The 11,756-nt window shown below is 50.7% G+C and overlaps 1 long non-coding RNA gene across 1 annotated transcript; it reads right to left on the bottom strand.

Annotated features, from left to right (window-relative positions):
- Positions 1-10,820: 10,820 nt before the first annotated feature.
- LOC105990247 lies at positions 10,821-11,617 on the bottom strand. The gene is made up of 3 exons (XR_001175304.1): positions 11,527-11,617; positions 11,252-11,445; positions 10,821-11,010 (listed from the first exon to the last, which is right to left on the bottom strand). It is a non-coding gene; the product is annotated as an uncharacterized LOC105990247 (long non-coding RNA).
- Between the last annotated feature and the right edge of the window lie 139 nt (positions 11,618-11,756).

The following is an 11,756-nucleotide window of genomic DNA, read 5'->3' as shown; positions in this document are numbered from 1 at the left end:
CCTATTTTTGTTATTTTCAAGGTAGCATTTGGCCTTGTTCAGGCCAGTTTGGAGTCTGATCCTCCTACTTGTGCTTCTCCTGTAGCTGGGATGAAACATGCAGACATCAAAGCCGAGCCACTGGTTAAGATAGCCTCTCACAAACTTTTCTGCCCAGGGTAGCTTTGAACTTTGATCCTTGATCTTTGTCTCCCATGTAGTCAGGACTACTGGTTTTGTGGTGGCTTGACCTCAGGGCCTCTTATTCTCACTTTTTGTTCTCCTGCTCATGGCTAGTGCTCTACCACTTGAGCTGTGCTTCCAATTCATCTTTTGGTGATTAACTAAAGAATCTCACAGACCTTCCTGCCAATGCTGGCATGGAACCTTGATCCCAGATCTGTGTCTTGAGTACCAGGATTACAAGTGTGAGCCACCAGTGCCTGGCTTCAGAGAACTTTTTATTTTATTGGTCAGTTGTGGAGCTTGAACTCAGGGCCTGGGTGCTGTCCCTGGGCTTTATGCTCAAGGTTAGCACTCTACCACTTTGAGCCACAGCACCACTTCTGGTTTCCTGGCGATTAATCTCTGGTTCTGGGTTAAGAGGCAAAAGTGAGTGTGGAAATTCCTGGGGAGTTTGTGGGTCACCCTGTTCCCGTCCATCTTGGGGTTGGCTGCAGGGGTAGATGCCTCCAAACACAAAAAGGAACACAGTGACTAAGTCATGGCGACTTGGGGGAGACCAGCTGCACCCTAAGTTCTTCTTCCTGCAGAGAATAGGAAATGGCTCCTAGTGCTCTCCCATTTGTGCGCCTCACAGGCCAGGCATGAAGCTGATGAATTCTTTGTTTTCAGCGCTGGGGATGGAATATGGAGCAAGTGCTCACCACTGAGCAGCCTCCAGTCCCACAAAAATTCATCATCTTCCTTTTCTATTTTGCTGTCCTGGGGATTGAACTCAGGGCCTGGGTGCTGTCCCTGAGCTGTTTTGCTCAAGGCTAGCACTCTACCACTTTGAGCCACAGCTCTACTTCTGGCTTTTTGGTGGTTCATTGGAGATAGTCTCAGGGACTTCTTTGCCTGGGCTGGCTTTGAACTAGGATTCCCAGGTCTCAGTCTCTTGAGGGGCTAGGAGTATAGGTGTCAACCACTGGTGCCTGGCCTCTTTTTTCTTCTGGTGGAAAAAGCAGGTTAACGCTTGTTAGGCAGGCACTGCACTTGAGCTGGGGCTCCAGCCTTATTCTGTTGTGTTTATTTATTGTTGCTGATCCTGGGGCTTGGTGTGAACTCTGGGCTTGGGCGCTGTCCCTGAGCTTCCCTTGCTCATGAGCCACAGCACCACTTCAGCTTTTTGAGTTTATTGGAGATGGTGTCCTGGACTTTCCTGCCCCGGCTGGCTTCAAACTGTGATCCTCAGATGGGAGCCTCCTGAAGAGCTAGGATTACAGGCGTGAGCCACCAGCACCTGGCTTGGTATAGTTTATTTTTACTTTTTTTGTTGGTCATGGGGTTTGAACTCTGGGCCTGGGTGCTGTCCTTCAGCTCTTCAGCTCAAGGCTAGCGCTCTACCACTTGAGCCACAGTGACACTTGCGGCTTTTTTCTTCTGCTTATGTGGTGCTAAGGAATTGAACCCAGGGCCTCATGCCTGCAAGGCAAGCATTCTATCACTGAGCCACCTTCCCAGCCCTACTTATTATCTTTGTCAGACATGGAGCTTGAACTCTGGGCTTGGGCGCTGTCCCTCAGCTCTTCAGCTCAAGGCAAGCGCTCTACCACTTGAGCCACAAACCACTTCCGGTTTTCTTGTGGTTTATTGGAGATAGGAGGCTCACGGGTCTTTCCTGCTCGAGCTGGGTTTGAACCACGATCCTCAGATCTCAGCCTCCTGAGTAGCTAGGATTACAGGCATGAGCCACCAGCACTTGGCTCCTACTTATTTTTGAGATGGGTTGTTCCCCCTCCCTCACAAACTGGGTGTGCTCCTGGAACATCATCCTATTTATACTTTATCTTAGAGTTGGGATGACAGGTATGCATCACTATGCCCAGTTATTGGTTGAGATGGTGTCCTCTGCCCCCTAGCTGGCTTCATACCATGACCCACCCAATCCCAATCTCTCATGTATCTAGGATTATAAACATGAGCCATCATTTCCTAGGCACAAGCAAGTTTCATGGAAAAATGCAGTTTTAAATGATTTCAATTGAAAAATTTGATATGCATAATTGTGATTTTTATATTGCCTAAAAGGTTAATTTTTTTTTGCCAATCCTGGGGCTTGAACACTGTCCCTGAGCTTTTTTGCTCAAGGCTAGTGCTCTACTGCTTGAGCCACAGCTCCATTTTGGCTTTTTGGTGGTTATTTGGAGATAAGAGTCTCATGAACTTTCCTGCGAGGGCTGATGTCAAGGCATGATCCTCAGATCTCAGCCTCCTCAGTAGCTAGGATTACAATTGTGAGTCCCCCATGCCCAGCTGTTTGTTTGTTTGCCATGGGATTTGAACTCTGGGCCTGGGTGCTGTCCCTCAACTCTTCAGCTCAAGGCTAGCGCTCTGCCACTTGAGCTACAGCGCCACTTCCGGTTTTCTGTGGTTTACTGGAGATGAGAGTCTCAGACTTTTCTACCTGGGCTGGTTTTGAACCTTGATCCTCAGATCTCAGCTTCCCGAGTATCTAAGATTACAGGTGTGAGTCACCCATGTCCAGCTGTTTATTGTTTTGTTGGTTGTAGGGCTTGAACTCTGGGCCTGGGTGCTGTCCCTCAGCTATTCAGCTCAAGGCGAGCACTCTACCACTTGAGCCACAGCGCCACTTCTGGTTTTCTGGTGGTTCAGTGGGGATAAGAATCTGATGGATATTCCTGCCTGGGCTGACTTTGAATCACGATCCTAAGATCTCAGCTTTCTGAGTAGCTAGGATGACAGGCGTGAGCCACTGGGCCCCAGCTTGAGCTCTGTTTATTTTATTTATTTTTTGGGTCCAGTTGTGAGGCCTGTACTCTGGGCCTGGGTGCTGTCCCTCAGCTCTTCAGCTCAAGGCTAGCACTCTACCACTTGAGCCACAGCTCCACTTCCGGCTTTTTCTTTTTGCTTATGTGGTGCTGAGGAATCAAACCCAGGGCTTCAAGCATGCAAGGCAAGCACTCTACCACTGAGCCACTTTCCCAGCCCGAGCTCTGTTTATTTTTGAGATGGGGTCTACCTACACAGCTCAGGCTGTCCTTGACCTTGCCCTCTTCCTGCTTCTGCCTGGAGTGCTGGGATCACAGGTATGTACATCAAGTCTGGTCACTAACATCTTTATTGAGAGCTAATTTACACCCCATCAATTCAACGACTTAAGGTGCAACATGGAGTCTAATACATTTGCAGAGTTGTATAATCACAACCACAATAATTTTGGAGCATTCATCACCTCAGAAAGAAACCCCGGCGATGTAAAATGGTCCAGCAGCCGTGGCTCCATCTGGCAGTTCCTCAAAAGCTCAGTGGTGAACAAGTGACCCAGGTTTCTACGGAGTGACACTGACAACCGGGTGTGGCGGCCTGCGCATGCCACATGCCACGTCACAGCAGCACGATTCACACCAGCCAAAAGGCCGAAGGAAGCAACTCGCCCGAGCACTCATGTGGCTCACTGATGGCCGAGCCTGTGGACAGTGTGGCTCAGGTCTGTTTTTTTTTTTTCACTCCAGTAAGTGATGGGAACCATGGGTGACTGGAAGATTTAGTACCTTTTAGGGTGCTGTATGGACTGAGTTATGTCCCTCATATTGGTAGTCTAACCCCAAAGTGAGTGTATTTGGAGATGAGATTTTTTTTTTTGGGTACCAATCCTGGGGCTTGAACTCAGGGTCTGGTGCTGCCCTTGAGCTTTTTTTTGCTCAAGACTAGAGCTCCACCACTGAGCCACAGCTTCACTTTTTTCTTTTTTGTGTGTGCTTTACTGAAGATAGGAACCCTATGGACTTTACTGACCCAGATGGCTTCGAACCTTGATGTTGGCCTTCTGAGTAGCTAGGATGACAGGTGTGAGCCACACCAGCTTTATTTGAGGCAGGTTTTCACTGTGGTACCCAGGCTGGTCTGGAGCTCTTGGTCCCTTTGCCTCTGCCTCCTGAGTGCTGGGATGTGTAAAGGTCATTATGCCTAGCTAGGCAGGGGTATTTAAAGAGGGGATGGAAAGGCAATGAGCTCATAGGCTGGGGGCTGACCCCATACGACTGGAGTCTCAAGAACGGGCACTATCGCTCATGGTAGGAAGGCCTGCTTTCGAATATTCCCCAAAGGCTCGTGTGTTAAAGGCTAGAGTCCAGCGGGAGGTCTTTAGCAGAGCCGGGCCTCTCAGCTCTTCCCTGTGGCTTGTTATGTCAATGGTTTTGCTCTGTCTTATGTTCCCAGTGTGACCTCACCACATGCCTAAAATATTTTTTTTTGGGTCCGGTCGTGGGGCCTGAACTCTGGGCCTGGGCGCTGTCCCTCAGCTCTTGAGCTCAAGGCTAGTGCTCTACCACTTGAGCCACAGTGCCACTTCCGGCTGTTTTTCTTTTTGCTTATGTAGTGCTGAGGAATGGAACCCAGGGCCTCATGCATGCAAGGCAAGTGCTCTACCACTGAGCCACCTTCCCAGCCCATGCCTAAAATCTTGAGCCCAAATAAACCTTGGGTCTTTAGAAGTTAATCTCAGGTGTTTTATTACATATATATACATATATATATATATGTACTGTATATATATATATATATATATATATATACAGTAACCACCTACAAATCCCAGAGAGCAGCCGGCTCTGCACACTCTGACCTTGGGCCTCAGCTTTTGCAGCTGCCAGGAAATAAATGTCTGTTCTTGAAATTGCCCCCTCCCCTGCCTGAAAATCTGGGGCACTGTGCAATAGATTTTTCCTTTTTGGCCAGTCCTGGGGCTTGAACTCAGGGCCCAGTACTGTCCCAGAGCTTATTTTGCTCAAGGTTAGCACTCTACCACTTGAGCCACAGTGCCACTTCCAGCTTTTTCTGTGTATGTGGCTCTAAGGAATCCAACCTAGGGCTTCATACATTCTTGGCAAGCACTCTACCACTAAGCCACCAGCCCAGCTCCACTATAGCTGTTCTTAGGGCTCACATGGGACAAGGTGTGGCTAAAGCTGGTGGAGGACCCTGAGGGCTGGGAATTCACTGCTGGAATTCACTGCTGGGATACCATGTTTTCTTTTGGTTGGTTGTAAGGCTTGAACTCAGGGCCTGGGTGCTGTCCCTGAACCTCTTTTGCTCAAGGCTAGCGCTCTGCCACTTGAGCCACAGCCCCACTTTGGATTTGGGTGGTTAACTGGAGATAAGAGTCTCATGGGAACTTTTCTGCCCAGGCTGGCTTTGAACCATGATACTCAGCCTCCTGAGTAGCTGGGATTACAGGCATAAGCCACCAGTGCCTGGCTTGGGATGCCATTTGATGGTGCTATTAGGAGGTGTGGGCCCAGTTGGACGGAGGCCACTTGGGATGTGATGCTGAGGGTCTATCTAGTCTCTGGACCGCTGTCTCTCTGCTGGTTGCCATGAGACAAACAGCTCTGCTCCACTGTGCCCTCTACTATGGTACCCTGCTTGCCTTGGGCCAGCTGAGGTCTCTGAAACTGTGAGAGAAAGTCAGCCTTCCCCACCCCCACCCCCGTCCACCCCGAATCCTTCTTTTTGGCATTTGTCTCTTTCCCCTGGGAACTAAAACTCCATTACTTGTCTGTGGATTAACTTTTTCTGGGTTTCCTCTCTATAAAGTCACAGAACACCTTCCCTTCTGTGTCTGGTGTGTAGATGGTGTCTCTGAAGGTGTGGAGATTAGAGGTAGTCCCAGGGAGGGCAGACTGCGAGGGGCAACAGGAAGAACCAAGAAGACAATTGTTCTGGACCTTTGATCTCGTCAGCTGAGAGGTGCGGAGTGGGTGTGGGTTCTAAACATGGAGAACGTGGCAGGACTCACCCTGAGGGGGCATAAAAGGCCAGGGAGAGGAAGGAATGAGGGAAGGTCACAGGCTGGAGGCAGCTGTCCTCCAGGGCAAGTGTTTCAGGTACTGTGGGCTGCACTGGCACTTTCTAGATGGCCGAGGGCTGCACCAACTGGGCAATGGGAGCATGGGTCTGAGGTTGGCTGTGAGTCAGGGGCAAGGATCCTTGGATCTGGAAGGTCAGCTGCACCAACCCTGAGGGCAATAATGGATCCAGGCAGAGGAGTCCCCCTGCTCCCTAGTAGTCTTCAAGGACAAAAAGGGGTAGGATAAGGGCCTGGAGCTGGGAGTCAGATGTCCCGGGCATGGAGAATGACTGTGGGTTGCTGTACAAGCTACACACTTTGACATCTACCCTTTATAGTGTGTGGGTCATTCACAATGATGTTACCATCATCTGCGTCTAGTTCTAGAACATTCCATCACCCCAAAAGGAGACTCCACATCCCTCACTGTGGGGTGCAGGAGCCTGGGGAGGGGCACAGGGAGAGCCAGGGTTCTCTGTATAATTGTATTTTATGTGTAATAATTGTTTTGGGCTGGCTTGGGAGGGGCCCTCTTCCAAGGCCAGGCACCTCTGAGACAGCAAAGGGCTGGAGGGATGCAGCTCTCTGCAAACCTCTCCTCAACCAATGAGCACACAGCTGTGGCAGATAATCACCTGTTGCTAGGGAGCAGGCAACATTGCACTACGTCAATGCGGCTGCTGTCTCCATGGCGACAAGAGCCACGCTGGAGCCCAGATGGGAGGGAGGGAGCTCAAGCCTGAAGCTGGGGACATGCAATTACTATTGGCTGAGGAGAGCAGCACTCAGCATACCCCCCCACCCCCACCCCACACATGCGCACTCACTTGTCCTACCTGTGTCCTTGGCCTTGGGCCCAGTTCTGGAAGGTTCTGGATGGATTTTTGGTCAGAATGTTTGGGAGGGAGTCAGGCTTTCCTGGGCACATCTTCTAGGTTAGATCGTAGGATGTAAAGGCAGCAGGACATCAGGTTCACATAGTCCCCCAACTCCTGGGAACTTGGGAGGCCCAGGGAAGAAAGACTCCTTTAGGAAGGGGTGCCCCGGCGGGGGCAGTGGTATAGAGGGAGGAGGGAGGCCTGTTTCCTCTGGGACATGCCATCACTTGCCCCAGGGGACCTGTCAACACCTGGACTGTGGACCAGGCTTGGAAAGATCCAAGTGTGGGGTCACAGGGGCAGGCGGGCAGTGAGATGGCTTATGGAAGGCCAGGAAGAAAGTCAGGCACTTGTTTGCATATAACCATGATTGCTTTCTTCTCTTTGGTTTTATACACACCTGGATTATAACTGATTTCAATTAGACATCGCCTTAAAAATGACTCAATAGGAACACACACACACACACACACACACACACACTCACACAAACATTGAGTCCAAGAAAAGAACTGAGGTGAAAAAACGAGATCCCCCCCCCTGTAATCTCAGGAATGAGAGGAATCTCACACAGCTCTTTTTTAAGCCAACAAATCCTTACTTCTGGAACTTCACTGTTCAGCTACTTATCTGCCCACCACCCTTCCACCAGAGGGAAACCAGATCAGAATGTCAGTCAGCTGGAAATCCAAGTATCCAAAGACCACCTGTCCTTCAGCACCGAGAGAAGCCCCTGTTCCACACGCTGACTGTGGCAGGGTGGGTGAGTGTGTGTGTGTTTGTGTGTGGGTATGTACTGGCTTTCAGGGTTCAGGAGGAGTCCATCAATGTCTAGATAAACAGTCCACTAAGTGCAACAGCAAATACTGACATACATGCCATTACAAACACTGAGGACGGACATTCCAAGAGTGCTTTATCACAGCCCTAGGATCATAGTTCAGGTCCTTTCTGTGTCCATAGCAACACACGCACATAGCCAGGGCCATTGTAGTGGGCAATACTGATCACAAGGATTTCCAGTCAAAACATATCACAGCTGGGTGCTGGTGGCACATGCCTGTAATCCTAGCTAGTGAAGAAGCTAAGATCCACGGGATCATGGTTCAAAGCCAGTCACTGTAGAAAAGTCTGCAAGAATATCTCCAAAATAAGCAGCAAAAAGCAGGGCTGAAGGGGTGGCTCAAGTGGAAGAGTTCCAGTCAAGCAAGTATGAGGCCCAGAGTGAATAAACCAGTATCTTCCTCCTCTTGATTTTCTAACTCTGCAATGGTCAGCTTCCCTCAGCCCGGTCCATCCAGGCACCCCAAAATGTTCATCTACTTTCTATCCTTATTCCAAATCCCAACCAAGGTCCCCTGACCTTCCTTCTGTATGGCAGGTTTCCCTCCTCTGTGTCCCCATTACCCACTAGCTCCTCTGCACCTTTAGTGCTCACTGGCACAGCTACCCTTGGGTGCTCCCTCAGGTGTGGAAAGAGACCCTTTGGTGCAGTACCCCCTCCCCCCAGGCTGTGGTTCAGAGTCCACCTCAGTGGGAGGTTTGTCTTCTCATTCCTCTGGGTACAGCTTTCCTAGGGACTGGGCAGGCAGAGGGCTGGACCTTTACCTGGGCAGCTGGTCAGTGCCCTGGATGAGGCTGGGAACCCCTGGTCACCATGGGTGCATCCTCATGCTGTGACATAATGGGGCCCCCAAATGTGAGCCCTACCCTGTGCCCAGGCCCTGACTTCCTTTAACTCTGCTCCACCCCCCGTGGAGTTGCACCTTACCTTTAGCCACTGACACAGAATTTTTTGCTCAAGCTCCACCCCCTTCCATTAGCCTGCCCCTTTGCAGGGGTCTGTCTTTCTTTAGTCATTGAGATATGGTGTCTGGTCAAGCCCGCCCTCTGCTCAAAGCATGACTCAGCTGTCAAATTTGCCTTTTTTGACTATGAAATATGACACAGGCATGAGGTACAATGTACCTTTGCCTCCTCACATGAAGCTGACACAATCTAGATAATTCTGGGACAGGTGAAGTGGGACATCCTGTGCCAAGGGGAGCCCACTAATGACTGGTGCGTGGTCTACTCCCATTTGTGTCTAGTGGCAGCCTAGCTAATGGGCAATCCCACATGCCTCTTTCCAGGCTTGCAGTTCCAGTTGGATTAGGGAAGCTGCCTTTATTGTCTAGTTATACAGTATCTGCCCTCCTACTATTTATCACAAGCATCGTGCTAGGTGATTTCTATGCCCAATCTTGTTCTCATAAAAGACCTGGGAAGAAAACAAAGTTGATTTGTACTGGTTTCGCTGGCCAAGAACCCTGAATCCGTGAACTGACCATTGTTCCCTGGGGACACAGCTAGGTCTCCATCCACCTCAGGTCATGACACCTTTATTAACACACAACCTTGTTGTTCATACTTTCCTGCTTAAAGATGCCTTATTTCCCATGATTCATGAACACTGAATTCAAAGCTAAACAATGTAACTCCTGCCTCCAATGTGTTACTTTCTGTGGAAACACACTCAGCCTTCTTGAACATAGACAACACCACTTCAACACTGGGTCATTAAAAAAATCACCTCTCCAGCAAAACCACAAATGCAAAAAAAAAAAAAAAAAGCAACATTCAATAGATACCCTTTTCTCCCCAGACCCTGGGGTTTGTCATGAGAGGCAAGGCATCACCTGGTTCATCCTCAGCCCATATGCATTCTCCCCTGCTCTACAAAGCAAAATAGCCATTTGCTATATACATATATCACTCAGCCAAGACAAGGAAGAACATTTTGACATCTGCTGCAATGTGAGGGACTTGAGAATGGGATACAGAAGGACACACACTGCAGGATCCACACACAGGTGCTCCCTAGGTGGTCAGATCCAGGGACTGGAAATAGGATTGCATGGGGTAGGGGAGAGAGGGTGACAGACTGAGGGAGAAGGGGACTTGGTGTTGAATGGGAGCAGAGCTTCAGTGTGGGAGATGGGTGGTAGTGTCAAGGGTAGCCATGTGGCTGCTTAATGCCTGCCGTCGAGCTGTGTTACATGTGGGTTTTATGTTGGGTGTACGCTACCAAATTAAAAACAAAAACTGACCAGGAGCCTAGCTTGAGTAGAATGTGGTGCTGGATGGGGGAGTGTCATCACCCAGGATAGCTCCTGGGGCATTAAGGGTAGGAGCAGCTGATGCTCTGCCGATCATCTGACAAAACTGTTAGTCCACATCGCCTTTCTCCCTTTTCCTTCATCCATCCAATTCCTACTCACTTCTAGGAGGTCAAATCTCATTGCTCTTCCCTACCTCTGGGAAACTTCCCAAGGGCCCTGCATACTACCTGGCTTTAAAGATGTCTCTAAGAAAAAGTGCAGACTCATGCAGCCACCTGGATGCAGTGTCTTCCGAGTTCCACAATGAAAAAAAAAAAAGCACATTATACTAAATGAAAAATCTGTGAGACATAGGAAAGCGTGGTGGGCGGGGCCAGGGCAGGGGGTAATCAGCCTGTCTGAGATCACTTCTGAACTGACACATGATTCACATGTAAACAAGGACACGCACGTATCTCACAGGGTAAAACATCACAGGGACAGGCCCTGTGGTAGAAATGAATTTGATGTATTCGTGGAGCAGGCAGGAAACCACCTCAATGACTCGGAGGAATTAGAAGAGCACAACAGGACTCGATTCCTATTTGGGGTCACCACAAAGCCACGAAGTACCACAAACTAAAGGCTTCAGACAAGAGACGTGTTCTCTCTCTCACACTCTTGGAGGCAGCAGGGCCGCTCATGCTGAAGCCTGAGGAGGATCTAGTCTAGTCTGCAGGAAATCCTTGCCGTGCTCGGGGGCTTGAAGACACACGTCACTCCGTCTCTGCCTCCACAGCCCACGCGGCCCCGCCTCCTGCGCCTCCCCCTCCCTCTCGGTATGCCAATCATCAGATCCAGTGCCCGCCCTAATCCAAGATGGTGTCTTCACTGCATCCGCAACCCGATTTCATCCGCAAAGACCCTTTGCCCAAACAAGGTCACACGCACAAGTTCTGGGGGATGGAAAATGGCCGTGGGGCCATTCAACCCTCTACAGTAGAGTCTCAGACGAACAAAAATAACAAAAAAAAAATCTCTGCAACGTAAAGAACATGAACAGTGCTCCCTGCAACACAAGAAACATTAACAGTGCTCCCCCCACCCGTCTCTCCTCCCGGCTCTCCAGGTATTCCATTAATTCCCAAAATGCAGGTGCCATAATCGAGGCCTGGCTGCACCACGACTCCTCCCATCCCCCTCCCCCCCGGGGCTCTGGGCCTCCGTCCAAGCTCCCGTTGGGTCTGAAAAGGCTGCGTTCTTGGCCCTACACCGCCTACCAGCTTGTGGGGCTCCTCCGGACGACTGCAGGGGGCGCCGTTCCCGCGGCCCAGAGAACTATCTGGGAGGCGACTGCAGCCGCAGCGCCCCCGCCGCGTGTGGGGCTCTGCGCCCCAACCTCCGCCAGGGCCGGAATGACGCACCCCTGAATCCCAGGGACGCCAATTCCCTGCCCGCAAAGACCCCCTGCTGTCTTTGAAAGGAGAAATGGTAATTAGACCCCCCCCCGACCCCCACCCATTCTCTCAAGGAACCCCGCCACCCCGCCACTTACTTATTTATTTGCCCCTGGTTTGTTTTTGCATCTGCAATGCGCCACCAGAAAATCTGCACCCGCCCCAGCGCGGCTGTGGGTGGTGCCTTCCCTCCGGCCGCTGGCACCACTGGGCGCAGACCGGAGGCGCGGCTCCTGCAGCAGGACTGGCCACGCCCCTTGCACAAAAAACCGGCCAATCAGAGCCCGCGAAGGCTCTGCCAGCGGCGGGCGGAGGAGGGGGCCGGGGG

This window comes from Dipodomys ordii, unplaced genomic scaffold (genome assembly GCF_000151885.1).
Source record: "Dipodomys ordii isolate 6190 unplaced genomic scaffold, Dord_2.0 Scaffold64, whole genome shotgun sequence".
NCBI lineage: Eukaryota > Metazoa > Chordata > Mammalia > Rodentia > Heteromyidae > Dipodomys > Dipodomys ordii.
Note: the sequence above shows the minus strand (reverse complement) of the source record. Positions and strands in the feature narration are given on the sequence as shown.